The following is a 21965-nucleotide window of genomic DNA, read 5'->3' as shown; positions in this document are numbered from 1 at the left end:
AAAAGGGAATTGATGGCTAGCCATCTTAGTTAAACATTCGCCAATACCGCAAGCTACTTGTTAGCCGTCAGAGCCTTAAAACCTAGTAAGTGCACTGATGTGAAAATTAAAATGGCTTTGAAAGCATTTACGCCAGCACCGAGTCTCTCTGTAGTGCCTCTGCAACCAGACACCTCACTTCATTAGCTATAAGCAGACAGAGCAATAGCCCGAAATGATACAGAGGTTTGTTGATTACTGTTTATCTGAAAGAGGCGGGCACGTTTACATTGGCAAGTTTCGTGTAAATATTCTCTTAGCATGTGTGAGGTCCAGCTAGTGCCGATTACATGCTTATTCTTTCCTAAATGTTCAGCCACATTTCGCGAGCCCTTTCCAATTTAACCGAACGTGTGATTAAATACTGGTCTGACTTTATGCTGTGGTCCCTATTTTGTTCTGATGGCGACCAGTCGTAATGAAGTAACCTCTATGTTTAATCTTTTATCAATACATTGGTGATAGAATTCTCTAGCATGTGGGTAATTCAAATATTAAAATATCAATAAATTCATACACGCGAAATAACTCAGTTGAGGTATTGTAGCACGTATTGTAAAGTTCGTATGAAACTGATGGATTAGAGCTAATAATTATGTATCTGTACGTCATAAAGTCTTCAAGCATCGGAAATCGTGGTGGAAGGCAGCTAAGCTATATAATCAAAACACATCTTTATATTACATTGTGGCAACTGTCATAATAATTTATTGTGGATATTCCCTCAGTTTATCAATTGAAAGGACCATATTTGTAAAGGCAAGTCGTTCCTTCTGGCAAATAAAGGCAATGACTGTAGCTGTTAGCACTTTCAAATCGTAACTTGCTATATGAGCAAGTTGCAGTGAACGGGTAGCAAATAGCAGTGTGTATGCAACTTGGATTTGGCCTTCATATTGAAATATCTATATTGTTCCCCGCTCCCAATCCCACCTCACTTTCTGCCTTGAGTCCATCCAACTCGTCTTTTTTCACACACTCGCTGCCCTTTTCACTATCCTTCGCCATTTACTACAATTTTCCCTCCCCTTATCAAAATAGTTCCCTTTATTGTCCTTATGACCACATCTTTCCTTCAATACATTTAATAGATGTTTTTTTTTTAGAAACTGGCCCTTTCCTATAGCTAATCTATACCATAATGGCTTCCGCTTTGTAGCTAACATGGTAAATATAGCACTCTGTGATAAAGTTCATGAACTTAATTTCTAACTTCTAGAAGTAGTATCCTGCTCGGGTTCATAATAAAAACAAAACAGGCAAACGCAGCTTGTGACCTCTGCGCCGTTCTCTTGACAGGTACTTCAATTATTAATCAACTGTTTTAGTGACATAGGACGAATTTTGTGCGGATCGTCAAAAGTTGTCTCCTTCCAGACAGCATAATTTTTAGGCTATAGACCGACACTGGCGCCAACAGGTTTATGCTGCTCACAAACCTCCGCACGTTACATGTGATCATCCGTTTGTCAATTTTCATTTAGGAACATGTTCCTGGCAAAATAGCTAAATAGCCTTCGGATAATGACCAACTTCCATTTATCCAAGACTAACAGTCCTAATTACATTTTTAACCAAATAATGATTTGGACTTTGCGATGAGATGTCAGTTGAAAATATTTTTTCTTGTGGAAATTAAACTAATTGGAGTTTCCCTGGGCAACTTATTCTAGGTAGCTAACTACTGTATCAATGCTCTCTTTGTGTGCTTTTTGCTACAGAAACGCTGTACAATGAATAAGCTGATACATTAAGAACTGCCGGCAACATTATTGGTGATGCGCTTCTTGCAGATCGAATGTGACAAGCCCCACCACATGAAACTGTAAGGTGTCTTTTTTTTAAAATCGCATTTTACTATCAAATTATGTTTGCATGTAGTCGTACCAGTCAGCTCGTGCTGAAGTTCTCAAATTGTTTTTTTTAAGGTAAGTGACAGGAACATCGCAATTCATTGTTAGGATAATTTCGAGAATGTACACTGATATGACGGAGAGAATGGAATAAACCTTCGTGATGTACTTTTTGCGAGGGTTTCAGTGCTTATTTGCATTGATGCGGGCCCAAAGTACACGTGGCCTTGCATGCATTTAGTTGTCTAGAACTGACAGCAATTATTGGTGATTTTTTTTACTGAGCAAATTTTAAGCAGATGTGATGTAGGTTTTAGGTAATCAATTAATGTCTTCTTCGACGGGGGTGTTTAACATTTTTAACAGAAGGGCAGGGTGAGTATAACAAGTCTCTGATGTTTGCTACAGATTTTCTTTTACAAATACGTGCGCTTTTTACACCAACTGATTTAATATTACACAAGCAATGAGCGAGCGTAATGCTTTGTGAAACGCAATTACAGTTTTGTTCTCTTGTCTGAACGCCTTTCCATTTCATTTTATGGCGAATCGTTTGCTCACGATCATAGTTCTGCCAAGTTCCTTAAAGATTTTTCCTGGCGTTGGCCGTCGCTGGCATCTGCAGTAGTTTTCTGTAGCTTCCCCCAAAGGCTTCAGCAATTATACTTTGCAAATGGTGAAATATTAAGCTCCTCGTGACTGCTGCATGTCTGTAAATGTAAATAACTGATGGAGTCTGCAACTCCCCACTCCCCCCACCCCCCCCAACACACACACACATACACCAACATTGCACAATATATGTATTGCCCTTTCCTAAAATTACAATCAGCTTAAAGCGCAGATACTTCAGTCTCCTTTTGGGATACCGGACAATCACGATTGATGGCATTGATGATAAACAAATAGGCGACATATCTGAGTCTTCTATTGGAGAGGATTTGTTAACAACGCGCCTAGCGTGAGATACATCATCGATTTCCCCCTAAAGGCACAGGAAAGAACAATTTGAGAAAAGTTTGCTCAGGGCATCAATCGACCTTTCACGTAACTCAAATTTGTGGTATAATTCTATTATACAAGTAGAATGCATATTTTATAAATGGATCAGCCATTGCTCCCCCGCCTGTGATATTCTTTAATTTTCAAGGAACTAAGCTCTCTTTTGTTCTAACATACACAGTAACTGTCACACATCATGTAAAACGTTATCAACCTCGAGTTGAACAGTGATATGTAGATGCTCTCCAGAAGTTTTGCACGCTGAAGAGTTCAAACCTCGCTGATTATGTCCTAGTGATTTCAAAATCGCCATTGGTATTGTTCAATATTGAGACAAAAATGCATGCCTGTGGTAAAAAGAGACATGTTGTCACTAGTGTTCCTCCTAGCAAACATTTTCTGCATATAAACTGTAATAAAGTGATATTTCTTTAAGAAATGCATAGACTTGGTAGCGTAGTTGAAACTGCAAGTTTACTCTGGATTCATATAGATGTTTGCAAGGCCTCATTTGATTGGATGATATAGCAAAATTGAAAGGTTCTGATGTTCGTCTGTCTATCTAACTATTTTTCACATTATTTTCCACTCATCTGTCTTATTTCTTTTTTATTGTTGACATATAGGTAGGTTCTTTTCATACTTTCTCCTACCCCAGCACATTATGGGATAAAACGCTATTACAGCAATGGATTACTGAAATGCCCATTGGGGTGGTAAAGGGTGGTAATGCCTTATTATTAGTTGATGGGCAACAGTAGAGCCAACCAGCTCTAAATACCCAAGGTTTATTTCTTTAAAACAATCTGTACCTTCCTGCTCGCTACTCTACATTGCAGCAAATAATAAGTGTTTGTGTTTCTGGAAATACATATACATTCAACCATTAGAAAACACAGCATGAATTAAATGGCCGATTTCAAGAGAAATTTGTTTATTTAATACATTGATTCAGAATAGTTTAGTAAAATGTGGTAGAAAAATAATATAGTTACTATCATCTGTGATTATTTGAAGGTAAAATTGAACTAAATATTTGAATCATATCCACTATAGCATTTTCTTCAATTGTATGGACAAATATTGTTCAGCATTTAATATTTCCCTCTGTGATTTGAATGCATAAGCAAATGTAATGATGCTTCAATGTGACTGTGATGTTATTTTTTTTCAAGAGTCCCAGTATTTAAGATTGAACTTGTATTTAAGATTAATCTGTGGATTATACAGATTATAGTGGCATTTTGCAGTATTGCACTATTTATACTGTATGCATCGGTGAATCTATATTTCTAGTATGAAAAATGACATTATTTTTCAGAATACCTCTAAAATATGAAATGTAGCTGATTTTTGCTGTGCAGCTTTTGATAATCATAGTACTTCGGGTTTAATAATAATTTAATAATTTACTTTGGAACAAAATACTTGATAATTCATCATTGGCCTGATGGAGTGAGATTTTAAAAAAATCTTGGAGCGAGAGATTCGTTATTAAAATTGCAGTACGTAATATGCCCTGAGGTAATACTGTGGTGCGCACTGAGGTTAACTGTTTAGACAACTGATGTAATTTTTAAATATGTGAATCTGATAGACACTGTTTTGTTTCGGACCATTTTACCAAGGAGCAGAAAGCTTCAATGCATAACCCTTTACTAATGCGACCAGAAATTGATAGTAAGGATTAAAGCACATTTCAGAAATCAGTAAACAACCAGGGGCCAAGTAGTAAAATTCATACCTGATCGTTTAACTTTCGACACTCTCGTCTTTGTTCATATAATAGGGACTGACGTTGCAAACATGTTGCAGATCTCGCACTGAGCATGAGTACAGTGCATCATAATGTTGTTCGTTGTTGACTGATATGCTGTTTGTCAGTTACCACAAATTGAAGTGAAATATACTCTTAACATGGTTTGCAGTCGACTACGAAATGCAGCCCAGAATAATTTGAAAGGTAGATCATAAATAAGGTGGTAATTCACGTGCTGTTGAAAACATTAAAGTAAGTGAAGAAGAATAATATAAATTAGCCACCAGAAAAAGATCTGAACGTTTACACAGCAAGTAAGCATTTAGCCGCTTACATAAACAGGCAAAGGTAACGTTTATGTACCTTTAGTGACCATTAACTGATACCTAGAACAAATTAGCTCGCGTGCCGTGCATGCAAATACCATTTTTTTACGTTAGCAACTCTAATGGTGACCTGTGGAAACGTGTGTACTGATAGCGTTTCATTTCATGGCAATGTCAAACGTGTTTAGGATGCAGTTACAAGTGATTCAACTGTTATCAATGGCAGTTAGTGTTGTAAGGAACAACGTTATTTAAGGATCATATTTAAAGGGGCTCTTATGGAAGTGTCACTTTAAATGTTCACAAACCCGCTTCCACCATTAAACTTAGAATTGACGAAAACTCTCACTTTGCTTCCGTTTTAGCCACCGGTCTCGAGCACCGTTCTTGCAATCATTGCTTTGCACAAATTGTGTAAAACAAGCAGATTGGTGCCTGCCACATCGTGTGCAGCAGAGCCTGTTGTTAGAATTTATTAAAGACAGATGATTCTCGTGTTTTTAAAACATACGGAAAAGATTTACAATTCAGTTAATTGCAATGTACTTAGGTCTATCATCACTCCGCAGGTGTAAATATCGGTCGTTTAGATGTGTGACAAGTAGAACAGCATTCTTCATAAGTGTAACAAGTCCAGGTATTCACTGAAAAGCATCTGAGTCGAATATAGTGTTGTTAGTTGTAGAGAGAACAAAATGCAAACGTCACATTGGAGAAATGCTTAAGTATTTGGTACTTAATGTTGAAAGAAATGGAAATGTCAACGGTAAGTTTTATAATGATATATTTCATATACTTATGCAAATATAAATATTATAAATAACGGCAATCGTTCGTCATATAGAAAACAATGGACAAGCAATACTAAACTGGCGTGGATACTTTGAGCTCAAAAAAAGCCTTGTGCTTTAACTCTCCTATCGCAGATGTACATATCTCTTATTGTAACAGCGCCAAAACGCCCTGTGGTACCTCTTTAGCCACCGTAGGTCAAATTGCTCCCCCGAGAAATAGCAGCTATCTATCGCTTGATGGCGCTGTCTTTGGGTTCCCTGCTTATTCAACCCAAGATTTAACAGGGTACGTTCAAATTTACCTCTGCTGTTGCTTCTATTTCTCTGATAAAAAAAAACGTCTTTTTAATAAGCGAAAAGTCAACTGTAGAATATTATAGTTATGTTAGTTTTTTTAAAAAAATCAACGTGTCAATCGCACTAGAAAATATAAATCAGCCTTCTCATCTAGCCACTGTCTTGCTAGTGCCCCTTGTATCAAACTTGCTATACCTTCAGCGTTTTTCAGCTCCATGCAAAAGTCCATTTAATGCAAAAAAGTTCATCCGAAGTTCAATTTCTCTGTTGTAGGTTCGCCCTTTGCCAGTGTGACTATAATTTCCATGGAGCTATTTAGCTGCCCCGATGATATATGAACGTCAATCAAACTGATTAATATATTTTTCAACGGTTTCAATTGCAATGTTAAAAATGGAGGCTGGGCAGTCCCAATACTTTAAATTGTAACATTTTGATAAAACCTGGTATGGTTTTTATAGTTTGGAATTCTGTCGGGCGATACTTTCAAAGGAAAAACTTAAATTTGGGCATGAGTGGACTCAGGTTGTCTCCACTGGTTAGAGCGTTGGCCGATTCTTCAGTCCTGGCATGTTTTGCTTTTTGTTTAATAGTCCCCTTCTTTCTGGATAACAAGCAAAACTCATAGACTGACCTCTTTAATGGCGTTTTCACCAGGTTAGCGTCAATCAATTCAAAGGTCATACGGTCCGAAGCTGAAGTCGATATAGTCAGTAAAATCGATTTTATTGTGTTACACCTCAGCTTGATCAGTAAAAAGGGAAAGAAAAGCTGCATTTATTCTCATTTCAACGGCTGCTATATTTCTATTACTTTTATAACATATGTTCTGCCTCATTATGAAGCCTGAAATAATCTTTTGATATAAACTCTATAGTTGTCATCCCCTGCTACGTACAGTGGAGGCGAATCAGCAACTCCCAGTCTCTCCTTAATTAGGGTATTACACGTTATTCAAAGCAAAGCTGGCTTCAAAGTGTGTATGACTGTACATTTATGCTAATTAAACTCATTAGCATGTGTTTAGAATGCATTTCCAGCATAAGATATATTTTATGTTTGCACGATCATATCTAAATTATCCACGTGTTAATTAGATTTTCTTCAAATGAGAATTGTTTTCCTGTACCGGATATTATCCGGCCGCTGAATTACTCGACAGCGCTGTATTTTGACCTACCCCCTCTCCCCCACCCCCCCACCCCCAAACCACAACGACACCGCTTTAAATTTTGAGCCCAGACACGAATCCTATTATCAAAGCTTCAAGTTAAAGACCAGGGCACTAAAAAAAATCTCCGCGACCTATTGCACGAAGAAGCAATGCCTTAATAAGATCAATATAGAGAGAAAGACAAAATCTTAACAAAGGTTCACTGGAAGTCTAACGACCTCTGACGTACATTGCAAATTAATTGGAGACTATATGAGAGAAGGTGGGATTCCAGTTAATTAGTCGAAAATGAATAAAATTGAACATTATATGATTTGTCTCCGAGTACCGCTTTGTTAGTGCGGATTTAGAGATCAGAGTACAGAACAAATTGGATGTGAGTAGCGTGGTGCACTGTTACACTGTCGTTTTGTGCCCTGGCGACAGCTTCAATCCTGGGAAAAGGTAAAGGGGATCTGGGCGATCACAGCCCTCATTATCTCATGTCTGAGCACATCTTTGGGAACAATTCATAATCAACATGGGCACTCAGTGTTTGGACTCGCTTACTTGCAGCACAAAGTATACGTTTATTTTTTTTAAAAAAAACTTTATTGCATGTAACGTCTTAGTTTTTTTTAAGAGCTCCTGATATGTAAAACTTCAAAGGGAGATTTCAATTATATTTCTGTAGTGGACTTGTTGCACAATTAGGAACTTATTGTCCTTATAAATGTGAAGTGTTTATCTCGTAGCTGTAATTAGACTCTTCTTAGTGATGCAATGCTGGCGATTCTTGTACTGTTACAGCAGACAATGGCCGGAGAAAATGTGGTTGTGTTCTGAGAAGTTTCAGTTAAACAACACACGTGACAGGGGCTAGTTCCAGGTCCACATCCAGCGCTGTGCGCTTGTGTGTGTGTTGGGTTGAGCCGGGGGCGGGGGGGTCAATAGGAATGGAGGAGGGAGACGAGGAAAAAGCTCGGTACACAAAAGTGCACCCGTTACCGATTTCTCTGTTGATGTACCGAATATGATTACGGCGTTTGCACGGCCCATTTAAGTGAGTTGCAAAAGCGCAAACACACGAGGATTTTAGGTGTAAAACATGTTAAAATGCAATGGAAGCACCAGATGAGTGAACAACAATAGTTAACTAACGGAGAACCTGTAGAGGGAAATAATAAGTGAATACTATAATAGCGACACATGACTCTTGAAATAAACTTAGCTCAGAAAATGGAACATTGGAATATTCACGATTGTATTATTTCATAGTTACCTTCTGCAACTAACTGTATCCATACATTGATTAGTCTTAAAGGGTCGACATTAAAATGAAAGTTGACGGAACCTAAATCCAAACAAGCGTTTTTCTTCTTGAGTATTTAATACTTTCGGGGCCACTGTTTAGGTTCAAACCCAACAATAACTTGAGAAGTATTCTAACCAAATAAAATGTAATATATATAAGCACTGAACCCTTTAATTGCTTCTTTAATTAATTTATGTTCGATAATATACTGTAAAAAATTGAGGAAACGTGTCGGCAAGTTGGGTGAAAGCTCTTAAAGGATGGACTAATTCCTAGCACTTGCAGAATTAACTCCTTCAGTGTGGGAATGCCAATGTTTAAAAGCACTGAAATGCCGATTTCCCGTCGTGAGTTCTTATGTGTGACCTAATCAAGACCATAAATAGCAACAAAAGCACATCCAAATATGTGTGTTAAACGGTGAGGTGGGAATATTACAGTTTATTTTTATTATCAGATTATACATAAGTCCTAGACTAACCTGTTGCTCAGCCGGCGTTGCAGGCTATACAATTGCAGCATTCGGCAATGTTGCCTCGAACACGCTGGCAATAACTTCATTATCACGAATCTGGACTTCATCATTACGAAGCAGAGTGTTACATGTGATCAGCGTGTTAAAAGAAATATAGTTGATTTTCTCCAAGTAATAAATGAGTTTAGCTTCAGGTAAGGACACAGGGTGGAAATGTGGAATGTCAACGAGATTTACACCTGTCCTATGACTTAAACTGACAGACCTATTGCCTACAGAGATGACCACTGGTGCCAGTCTGTCTGGGACTCATCAGCAATACTTTGTAACTTTAAATAGACGAGACGATCTAAGCAACCTAATAACATACGTATCGTTTTATTACCAGAAACCACACTAGCGAAGAAAGACAAATATTTATTTTTAAATACGCATCATAATTGCTGTGTTTTCTTGTTCTAGATCTTGATTGCTAAAGGGGCGTAGCTGAACTATTATTGCCAAATAGAGGGTGGTTACCCTGACAGCATCAACAGTGATCTATGTTAAAGTTACCCCAAACAAATAACCCTTACACAATTACCCAAGTGTCCCACCCAATGGACATTTCAGTGACAGATATTAACCAGACGCCAACGGAATCCTGTTCAACTGCAAACCCCTCTTTTCCAACTCGTCGCATTTGTTGTGCAGGGCGAACACATTACCATTTCGCAAGGGCTGTTGCCATCCTATAGGGCTGTTGAAAACATTCATCATATTGGTCAAAGTGGAGCCAGGCCCACTCAGCCACCGTATTCACACACAGGTAGCCTAATGATTCCATTAAGCTAGACCAAACCGTTCTGGATCAGTAAGCACATGAGAGGCTAGAGAAACTAATGCCCCACTGTCACCGTCATTTAAAGGTTTCAGGAAAACACCATCTGACATCCTAACACTGTCCTTCACCAGACATTCATTACTTGTCTTTCGTCCAGCCAGAGTAGCATAATCCCATAAAGCTCCCTATATTTATCTAACTACACTTCTTGAAACATTTTCTTCAAATATTTACCAACAGACTCATCTTCAATTTACTTTTCCAGAATTATGGCCTTAATGTTATTTTTTTAACTCATCGACAATTTTCATTAAAGCATGTTGTAACGTGTATCTTACAGCTTCAGGATTTGCACCAATCATTTGAGTAATGCTTCCAGTTTTATCGAAACTCATTTCAAAATGCTCAATTGAAGCTTCTACACTCATATCAAAATAACCGTTTAACACTCCCACTAACAAGACGCAACATAATCCTATTTGCAATTTGGAGCTTTGCTGTGTTAAAAGTCTTCGTACCTACACTTTTTAGAAATGTTACTTCGAGTGTCTTTCGAATGTCACTGTCAAAATCAATATATCTACCTGTTGATTGAGCACTATATCATGTTTATCCTCGAGTTAGTATTTTACCAGGACAGATTTTGCTTTTGTTGAAGTCAGGGGAGTTTATGCAGAACAATCAGCAGTGTCTCGGCTCATTGTAGGCCACTGAACAAGACATTCACCAAGCTTCCAGGATAGATCAGTAAAACAGAGTCTGCATGACGATTAATTCGGTTTTAATGTGTTAATTGTCAAATTATTTATTAATTTAGAAAAACTTCGGCCACTCACCATTTGATGACAATGAATTCAACTTGAAGGAAACGTACAATTAAAAAGCATGACTCACCAATCGTGAGAAGAGAAACACATATAGCGAGTTTATTTAATATTAGTGAAGGCATTTGTAAATCAAAACTCATCGAGAACTCTGCGTGTGTATGTAAATTGTGTGTGTGTGTGAGAGAGAGAGGTTATTCATGCAAACAAGACAACTAGGCCGATATAATTTTGTGATTTATGTCTACAGTGTCTCACATATCCACGACTGAGTCCTTTAGAACTTATTGCTCGACCGCAAGAGACAATATATGTTGTTATTTACAAGTCAGTGCACTTGGACCTGGAAATTCTACTCTTTTATTTTCAATTTCTGACTCCTTAATAGAATAAAACTTCAATTGGCATTCAGTCATTGTAATTTGCATTAATCATATTCACTTAATGTTAGAGAAGAGTAAGCAATATTTTCAGCATATAACATATCGATGTAATAATTACCATGGCCGTCAAATATGTTTTTAATCTAGGAACTCTGTAAATGTAAAATAAATAATGAAGAATGTTATGTTTGGATCTATCTTACTTGACATGATGTACGAGGGCTAAAATGAACTCTGTTTCAGTTGCTTACTCAATGGACACATAATTTTAAGGGCACGTCAAAATGCAGCATTTTAAAATCTTTACATCAACAACTAAGACTTCATAGACTTCAAACTTGCGCAATGATAAGCGAGATGTTAAAAATGTGAATTATTATAAAGAATAAAATAACAACATATTACTGACTGCCCAGAGCTCCTGATAATCCAAAGAAGCCTAGAAAGACTTACAAAGATGCAGCTTTGCTTTGCGAAGGAATGAAAACTTTCAGACTTACTGTTCAGCTGCAACAATAATTTATTGTTGTTTACACTCCGGCACCATTTTAACTGCTAAACATTAATTTCTAGCTTTCTGCTATTTCCAACTTTTGAATTCTTAAAACGTTAAAACAGCTTTAACAGGGGCCACAGCGGCTGAGGTCCGGATGGAGTTCTCCTCCTCTAGCAATATAATGGATTTAATTACACCGCTCTCGCAATCAAGATCTATAACACAGAAAATAAGGAGAATGTCAAAGCTCGTGAATATGATCACATTCGTGGCAATCTCCAAAAAAAATGCAGCCCGTTACTAATCTCTCCTTTGTTCATTTACAGCACGAATGATGTAAGTGCCCAGCTGTTTCGGTCTGTTTATATTGTTGGATTTTGCAGATTCCATTATTTTCCCAGAACAATTACAAATCTTCGAAATGCATATTTACCTGCAAGTTTTATACCACGAAGGTTTCACTTGCCTCTAGAACATAACTCCCCAGCTATCATCTATTATCTGTGGGGATAAATTCTCCACCTATGGAGAAAAGTCTTGCAACATTACATAAGTTTATATACTTACTCCAAGACTATGTTAAAGCTGCTTGAAAATTTTCCGTCAGGCTAAACTTGTGAAAGCTGACAGCGCTCTCTATTCCATGGAGACATATTCAATGAATTTTGAAGTTTCCGAATTTGCATAGCAATCAGAAAATGATTAGTGCCTTAAATGATTTAGAATATCGCATTCCTATCAAGAAAATAGTCCCCACTTTAGCATGTTGCTGCTTGAAGCAGATGTAATGCTGGTTTCCAAAGGGACATGCATATGATGCACTCCTTTGTTCCAAATTATTGACTTGATATAGTTTCTCAGGCAGCTGGGTCCAAAGTTTGAAAGAGCAGATACATGAAAAGACGTGGACAAACTATTGCTGTATTTTGTATAAGATCAAATGTTGTATTTTTGGTCAATTGTTTAACACCCAAAACAACAATTAGGACATGACGCTTTCAATCTTTCCAAATATTCAGTGCATGGCCCTCCAAGTTATTTTGAGGAGGACCCAGGGTGCTAGTGTATAAAATAAATGGTGACTGATTCCACATAATCGTAGCATGAGTTGGCTCTACGTAATTGCAAAGTTGGGGAGTCTTGTTAATTTCTTAAAAAGCTGCATTAAAAAAATAAAGACATATCTCTTTAAATGCTGCCCCCTCCCAACCTCTTTCCACCCACCTCGTGGGGGACTGAGGACAGACACTTGCTCTAAAGATAAGAGAATCTCAGCGTGCTCGTGGACACACGCTTCGCACTGTATCAACAGATAAAGTTGACTTTTGTTTGGGGGTGATATGTGGGAGGGATCAGTAAAGACACGAGTCCCAGCAGTTTGGAACATGATAAGGCAACTCCAAAGACAGAACAAACTAAAGTCGGGCCATTTAATCCAAAACTTATTAACTAGCACAATGATTCCAGTGCCTTATAGGAAAATCAAAGCTTAAGGGCACATATTGCTTCCCCCCCCCCCCCCCCCCCCTGTTCATAAATAACTCAGATGTGTAAAGAGCACAACAGATGAATAAATCCTACACGTTACTGTGAGTGGACATTGTTGTAGCGAAGCTTTGAAGTTTTATGTTTAGTGGGGAGTAAACATTTTCAATTTATTTTGTAATATCACATCGTTACAGGTCTGTTTCAGTGTTTTTACTGCAAAAGGACAGACATCACCCAGCTTTCACTAAAATGGTTTAGAAGTCTTATCGTAGTTGGAGGAAAGCCAGCAAGGAGACTATAATTTCACATTTTCGTCAATAATTTACGTTTCCTTTATCTTTCGGGGTTTTCAGCTTCCCACTTTGAAACAAGGTTAAATACAATGATAACTGTTCTACACGTGTCCCAAAAAGTTACACGCTAATCCTGAATACTGGGCACCGTCCCAGAAGAGTCCACGGGAGACAGTCACATAATGTGTAAGCTGTGCAGGTGACAGTACTGAACTCCACGATCAATGTAAAAGCAAACTCGGTTACATTGAGAACTGGAGCCACATTTTCGGCGTTAATTTCCGCAAATTATCCAAGCAGGATGCAAGTTAAACTAGGAAAATTATAAAAGGAAATAAACCATTCACAGATGGGGAAAATGCATGAGGGAATAACCTACATGCTAGAACTGAAAGGAAACAAAGAGAGCACAGAGGTGCTTTACTGAATGCGAATGTCGCTGATTGAAAATACGCAAGGTAATAACTGGCTGGCAAAGCCAAGCATAGCTCTGACCACCTGAGCGGAAGACCATCAAATATGATTTGTTGTAAATTTTGGCTGCGCATGAAGCAGATATTAAATTAATTTCAGCTTGTCAATATTTAAAAGCCCCTCCTTTGCCCAATAATATGAGTCCACTGGAACTTGGGGGATACATCAAGGAGGCCCAGGAACTATGAAATGGCGGGTCTGATTATTCTGAACGACATCCTCATAAACATTGTTTCCAATTGTAGCTAACCAACATTCACCCAGTCGATCCCCCACGTAACATCACGCTTTGAATTAATACCCAATATATCGCGTTCACGTGTATGCAGCAGTTGGCTTCAGTTCCTGGTGTCGTGCACTGCTCCTCTCGAAGCAACAACTGGCTGCGACACGCACTGCAAAACTCACAGTTGGCTTTTGGGACCTGCAAGTATCCCCTTTCTCGTCATGTGCAGTTCAATGTATTTCATTTTCTGGCCGAATTTCAGCCACGAATCTTTCAGTAGCGAGTTATTCAAAAGAGAAGAAAAACATGACTCAGAGCAGATATATTGCACATGCAAACATTTGTATTATGTTATAGATTTCATGAAACCTCTATCCAACTCGGAAGAAGTAATACTTCGTCCTTAACGAGTGGTAAGTTAGAAAGTGTCATCTATTGCCAAATTTTTAAGTATCCTATGAAGGAAAACGACTGAACTCTAGTCAGGAGGCTGTCGTATTCATGTGTTTATGGGTCATGTTCCACGTTCAAAAACTCCTGGAACTATACATTTCACTGCGTGTAGTTCTGTGATATTTTAATACACTTGGCTTAAGTAATCAGCTGTTCAAGCTGCCATGTAGATATCTGCTAACCATTCAGATCATTGCTGAACCATGCACAGATTTAATGGTTACAGAGGCGAAAACATAAGTTAGCTGACCTTCATCACCCTCCCGTCATTTCCCCCTTCCGCCTCCCTCTTATAAGACAGAGAGAGAGGCAGACTGGGAGACAGGGAGACAGACAGGGGGATAAACAGAGACATACAGGGAGAAGAGGGCTTGACTGCTTTAGAAATCGCGCGAAGTTGTCTGCGTGCAGCAGTAGCAAGCAGAAATTCCTGGCTCCAAAATGCCCCTGCTTCCCAATCAATTATTAACTAGCAAATTGGCTCCAGTGACCAATTTGTGCGATTCTTCCATAGACTCTCAGTGTCACTAATATTGGGAACAGCGACCAGAGCGACATCACATTCCATGCTGCTTACGCAGCCAAATCAAGGGATCCGTTTACGTCTCCAGATATAAAATCTCATTCCATGAAGATGCAAACTGAAGGAGTGCGCATCTACCACTAGTCCCATACATTTTATACACTTCACATTCTTCTTGTGGAAAGCAGTAGGATACAGTCCATGCTGTAATTTAAGAACGGATGATTTAGGGATTATGATTACATTAAGCACGGTTGAAAGATGGAAACGTGCTTGCCGTGGTTTTTGCACTTGGGGATTTGACTTTGGCATTCGCTATCATCTCACGCAAGCATTCCGTGGGTGATCACTGCAAGGCATTGGTCACGTTACATCATGGACATTTTGGCCAGTTGTCGGTTACATTGTCAGCCTGCCGAAGCTGATTACGATAAGTTTATAACCGTTCCTGCAAATTGATCCCAGGATCGCAAATTTATGATTTGCTTTTCTAGCAACTGGCGGTGCCGCATATAAAAAAACTCCTCTGGGTTAATATTAATCATGCTCCAGTCATCAGGGATGGGAATAGGATATCAGAGAGGTGACCAACCATGCAATCAGATGACACGATTACATTGATTAATTGGCTTCCATCTAGTTTTTCATGGAGCCAACTCTTGCAAAGTTGCATACCATTCACTGATCAATAAGACCGCATCTTTTAACAGATCTCTACATTAGTGTGCAATACTTTCAAAGTCAATTCTGCACAATATCCTTTGTACAGTTTTAGACATCGTTTCTGATTGTGTCTTTGATATGTTATTTGCTGTGAATGTCGTTTCTGTTAACTATCAAAGACACGCATGCCTTTTCCCAATTTACATTGACAACCTGATACATCTGTCGGTTCTTTAATGTTTAAATAAGACATACGCCGACTAAAAACAAGTACCCAGAAAGTTGGCTGCAGTGCGCCACATGCATCGCTCTGTTCATGTTAACCCTTCCATTGCCCCAAGCAGTCTTCAGGCCGTCAGTAAGGATAACGCTGGGACAGTAGGTGAAACGTGGACTCGGGGTCACATCAGTCTCTTTTGATCCTCCACGCCAGGGGATGTGAAACAGAGGTCACACATTCTCAGCGAATGAGTTGCAGCCGACAACACCAACTGCTGGGAGTTTCCTGGCCATGCAATACCTCGCACTCATCACTTTTTTTTTAAATACCACACTGTGTCCCCCTGTGTCCGTCATGCTGTAGCAATATGACCGATGCGTTTTTCTGTGAAAGGCGACGCCGCCCGCCCCGCAAACTGAGCAAAATTCGAGTTGCTTACAGCCGCCGGGCGGGCTTTACGCCATCGTTTTGTTGGCGGGAGGGGTGAAGAGGGAAGTCTCGCCATGAGAGGCAAAAAATGAATCTGTGTCAAGTCAGGGCCCTGCTTTATTGGCTGTTAACCTTGTTGGCACCTCTGTGACTTAACCAGGCGCAGGGAGAGCCGCAAACGTGCCCTTAGATTGCAGTTACCGCTTGGACCTTTGCACAGTTGCAAACTTCTCCATGAGGCTAAACTTGAAAACAGGAGTTTCAGGTTTCAATAATTGCAAACCCGTTAACCGTCCTTCAAACAATAACAGGTCAAAATCTTTTATCCCTCCTGTGGGAGCGAAGGGGTTTAAGTCAGGTTAGAGTTTCTTGTACAATTGAACCTCGTATTTGCGCATTTTCTTTCATAGCGATATGCTGACAGAATCGGTTATGCCGTCCTGAACACAAATGAACGGTTTAAGGATATCTGAACACAGCAGTTACCTTTGCCACCTCTCTCTGAGTAAAGATTCATTGCTGTCAGTTTTAGAATTGGATGCGGAAATATTGCCACGACCATGAATGGAAAATAACAGCACCAGATAGCGTTTAACTTATTCAGTGTAATGCGGAAGGTTAGGTGTGGGGAAAGGGAAAGGATCCCATCCGTCCTGGTGTGTAGCGACATCCTAAATGTGCTGATCGAGAATGTCTTTGTTCGCAGCCTGCAGCGAAATGCTATCATATCAATCTTTGATTTACTTTATAAATTATATTACAACTTCGCTAGAAAGAATAGCGACCAGAGGAAACCTCCCCGAAAGAAAGGTTCCCTCTGGGGCTACACACAGCAGCCGAGGGAATCATCTCAGCAAAGTTCTGCGTCGTTAAGCTCATTGATTTGGTAAAGGGTGATTTAAGTATATGCTCATGGAAAATATGTATCTATGATCTGCAGTAAATCTTTAACAATAGTCATCCCCCACAAACAAGCAACAACAGATTAACGTGTGAAGTGAAATATTTCAGGTATGGGGGTCAAAAGTTCATGTTTTTCCCCGGAGTAACACTACGGCCGAAAGATGATTTTTCTTCCCAAGATTTGGGTGGTGGTCGGCTGCTGGGGTTAAGAGGGGGTTAGAAGTTTTCTCATTTGTACTGGATTGGAAGAAGTTCATTGCCTTGCCGGGGGAATGGGTGTGAAACATTTTTCATTCGACGTTTGGTATCAGAAAGTAAACATTTTGTGGTGTATTACCAATTGTTTCCTCTGATTCTGCTCCTTATCTCTCAGAGAAACGCACAAATCACGCTCAGATGACCAAGAGGTTGCAACTCATTTTCGTGTTCCTCTCTTTGAACATGAAAGTTGGCATACCGGGTGGGTGAGGGCGGTTTGCGGTTCCGATGCAATCTAAAGATAAATGGCAATACGCTAAAATGAACAGCGCACATCTAAAGCATTAGATTCTAGCAGAAACCACAATAGCAAAAATAAAAGCTTGGAAATAGTTTGAATATTATACGCCTGGAGGCTACGATAAGCAAGTTCATCATCTTCTTTGCTTCAAGATATGCTCCCCATTTACTATATATCCTGGGTTGTTAAACCGACAGCCTAGAAATACTTGTGATGTCGTTGGACTGTAGTGTGCTTGAATGTTTTAAATTAATGCACCATAAACCTACATAAAATTCATGAAACGTTTACTCAAAATACAGGCGGGAACTATAAATGTAGCCTCAATGCATACTAATATACAGTCTAATTTATATGCAAACAAGACACAAATAGTTGAACCTCAGTTTGTTAATCATGGAGATCGCATATCTTTTCCCATAAACTTTTCCTAAAATTAACCAAATTTTAATATTTAAACGGCGGACCGCTTACTTAACTGCAACTGTAACTATAACTGAAGAGCTGTTATACAACACTGATCCTTTGCTCGTGTGTGACAGGTGACTGGGGTATGCTGAACTTACTATATGCGATGCTCTCTGTAGTAAAATTACACAAAATAATAACATTATATGGCTGGACTGATATTGTACGGAGAAGTACTATATCAAATTCTATATAGTGTAATATACGAATAGGAACTGTTTAGTCTTGTACTTACATTGAAAAATGGTAGAACAATATAAACCTTCTTTAATGAACGCTTAAGAAAAGGATAGCGGAGCGGATGAATGTGCATCCCGAAATTTGTTGATGTTTCTCTTAATAATCAAGTCTATGGTGAAATAACGAACAAGAACTTAATCATTTAACTAGATGGTCACGTGCTTATATTGGTATTTTATAAAGTCAAAACATTGAAACGGGTGCGGCTAGCGCAAAGCGGAATTAAAAGTTCTGCATCTGAACTTTTGCGTTGCAATTTATGCCGAATGAGTTCATTTGTAAAATGTTCCTGGTCTATCATTTTTTTTCTGATCATTTAGATTCGACACTGCTACATGATCTCAGGGACGGCCGTGTCTCTGTTATATACTGGCACTGGCACTTGCCACTTGATTCCCTCACATTAATGATTGATTAATTAGGCTATGTGAGGTTGCATTGTTTTGGTATGCAACCAGTTTCTCATTATCGTCCAATAACACATACATAAATCCAAAAAAAAAATTGAAAGATTGTTTCATGCACGCTCAATGTAAAACAAGTTAAAACTACCAAGCCCATGAAGATTACGAGATCAATTTAAGAAATTGAATATTCTGTCTCTGCGTTGGCACTATTATGTAGTTTACCAAACTGCTATATTGGAGGAAAACAAACTGTAACCGGTCCTTACAGTCCTCCCCTCAAAGATGCTGCCTTGCATTTTCCATACCTGCTATACAGTTTACCAGGGCTGCGGGTCTCCAATCACTCACATCGCCTGCTTTTCAATTCTAGACTTATTGGTCAGGTAAAGGGGGGAAAAAAGTATTGATTGTTCCGTAGTGTGTTCCAGCTGTCTGTATTTCTGTCTACATATTAGTTGCATTTGCAACCTCTCGTTTGTCCTATATTTCCTGTCGTTTTTTCTGATTTTTAATATTCTGCTTGCCCCGATTCCTTTTCTCATTCCCTATACTTAGTTGGATTCATTTTGCGCCTGCTAGATTTCATAGTTTGGTATAGGTTATCGGGGGTTGTGTCAATGGTGGGTGGCTGAGAACAGTTTGCACCTCTGCAGTGCCATTGATAGTCAATGTCAAGTAGCAGCATCTAGCGGTCACAATTCAGGATTACAATAGTTCCACAACAATTTCCTACATTACACTAGTGACTGCGCTTCTAAAATACTCAGTTGGCTGTAAAGTGCTTTGGGACGTCCTGAGGTGCTGAAAGGCCCTGTCTTTCTTAAAGGAGTCGAGATGCGGTCATTTTGCAATGCTGATATTTCAGCATTAGGACAAAAATATCAACGATCTATACAGTTGGAAAGAAAATAAAAAATAAAAAACCTCTAATGCTGGAAGACAGAACAGCCAACTTCACAATATTGGTTTCAGGAACTTTTTTGCACATTTTAATGTTGTCCTGCTGTTTTTCAACACGTCAGTGTTTTTATTATGTGTTAGAATTCGCGGGGTTTCCCATATACGGTGTATTTTGACAACGGTTTTACCGATAGCTGATCCCCTACCAATTGCGCAGATGTCCTATAGAGGACAAGATGAGGCATTTGCTATAAAGTTAGACCCAGGTCGACGACCCCTCTGGTACACATGCGCTGTGCACTGGGTTTTGGCGGTCAAATACCTGCGAGCGTGCGGGTGCTTCTCTGCTGCCAAGCTGATCCTGCCAAGCCCTGTCAATGGTACCAGTGTGGCGGGAATGGTTAGCACGGATCAAACAAGGCATCATCTGTACCAAGATAAAAGTACAAACTACGGATGCTGGAAATCTGAAACAAAAACAGAAAATGCTGGAAAAGCTCAGCAGGTCTGGCAGCATCTGTGGAGAGAGAAAAAACAAAGTTAACGTTTCGAATCCGTATTACCCTCCTTCAGGGCTCTGAAGAAGGGTCATACAGACTCGAAACGTTAAATTCTCTCTCCACAGATGCTGTCAGACCTGCTGAGATTTTGCAGCGTTTTCTGTTTTTGTATCGTTTGTACCGTTAGATGGTACAGCATAACAAAAAATACTAGCAGCTTTGAAGTTATGCAACTTATACTGAATTCACTTGGCTGTAATATATATATTATGGATATTTTGTGTGTAATATTCCATCCACAATCAAAATATTTTCCAAATAAAATTAAAGTAATTTTCTGACCGGGGAAAGGCAGTCAAATCGTGTTCAAGAACAAATTGCTGACAGTATAATTTCGAAATCATGTTGATGTATTCGAAATTATAAGTTACATCCGTTCCAACGTATTAAAATTGTCACTGAGAGAACATTGTGTTCACATTCTCTACAATTATTGTAGGGTTGGGAAAGTAAGGTGTGGCGGATTTAATGCACAATAAAGGAGATGTTATGCCCATTTGATAACATCGCCACCCGGAACATATATCACATCCCTTACAAGCGACCTAACACGTAGAACAAAAATATCGTACAGGTAAGCATACAAGCATGTAAATCTAAGCAAACAGATAGAAACACATGCAATCCCATCAGTTATATTTTATTCACATCGGCCAGTATCTGGAAAAGCGAGAAAGGCTAATGTCCTGGATGCAACTCCTCAATTTCCGAGTTGCTTGTGCGATTCACTTAGAAAGTGGACGCTTCATTATTGGATTGTAAAGGCATTATTCTTCTAAACCTATTACCTAATGGTGCCTTTATAACCTGCAAATCCAGTTATTGACTCGCGAAAGTCACTTATATGATTTGATATTGTCCGGCTTTCATTTGTTACTGAACGTTGAAAGTTGTTTGTACTTTGATAGATCCCATCGTGGCGCAGGTTTTGTTTTCTGAGGCCCATACCTGAATACCGAAGTGACTGATTTATTCCTAGAATTCACTAATTAGTTCAACCTAGATGCTGAAATAGTTGTTATTCGCTTTTCTCTTTTTGTTACATTTGAATAATTGTTGGTGATTGAAATAGATGATTGACCAGTAGAGCAACCAATGGGGATTTTCAGCCGTTGTTGATGTTGGGGCTATAAAACGACATACCTTGCCATCTCCTGGTAGCATTGGACCTTGCTCCAATAATAAACGCCTGCCAGTTCCGCAAATTGAGTTCACAATCTGTGCTCATGCAAATGTTCATTTGTACCATTTTGTCATTGCCATTATTTAGTCCATGCTGACTGTGGCCATATGGCAAGCTGTGGAGGTAAATGACAGGCTGTCTTCAGTATAACTTTATGAGTGTGTTTTTTCGGTTCTTTAAATTAATCTGCCACAACTTTTCGCCCCTCCCGCCCACCCCCGCCCCCCCTCGGTTCCTGATTATTGAATAGAAAGGCAGCGCTTACAATTGGTTAGACAAATCGATTCGTTTTGGCCTGGCGGATTGTTTGATCGTATTTGACTCTAATCTTCGTAAGAAATAACATTTCTATTCTCCGATCATTTTTTTTTCTAAATCGGTCAAGGAATATTCTTCAATCCAGAAATAGTTTCCTGGCGTTTCGGTTCCTTCCTGGGCAGGCATTTCCTCGGGGATAATGTTAGGTATTGTTTCGCCAGACTACTATAAATTTACAC

The 21965-nt window shown here is 39.1% G+C and overlaps 2 long non-coding RNA genes across 2 annotated transcripts in view; one reads left to right on the top strand and one right to left on the bottom strand.

The window, feature by feature from the left end:
- Positions 1–583: 583 nt before the first annotated feature.
- Positions 584–21965, top strand: part of LOC144687662 (uncharacterized) — a 66527-nt gene continuing 45145 nt past the window's right edge. Inside the window, exons 1-2 of the long non-coding RNA XR_013578190.1 lie at positions 584–1644; positions 1761–1864. This is a non-coding gene — a long non-coding RNA (uncharacterized LOC144687662). The remainder of the gene's footprint in view (positions 1645–1760; positions 1865–21965) is intronic.
- LOC144687661 (uncharacterized) lies at positions 1900–9615 on the bottom strand. Its single transcript, XR_013578189.1, has 4 exons — positions 9020–9615; positions 6705–6814; positions 4639–4888; positions 1900–2877 (listed from the first exon to the last, which is right to left on the bottom strand). It is a non-coding gene; the product is annotated as an uncharacterized LOC144687661 (long non-coding RNA).

This window comes from Cetorhinus maximus, chromosome 12 (genome assembly GCF_964194155.1).
Source record: "Cetorhinus maximus chromosome 12, sCetMax3.hap1.1, whole genome shotgun sequence".
NCBI lineage: Eukaryota > Metazoa > Chordata > Chondrichthyes > Lamniformes > Cetorhinidae > Cetorhinus > Cetorhinus maximus.
The sequence above is the reverse complement of the archived record's forward strand: the minus strand, read 5'-3'. Positions and strand labels throughout refer to the sequence as shown.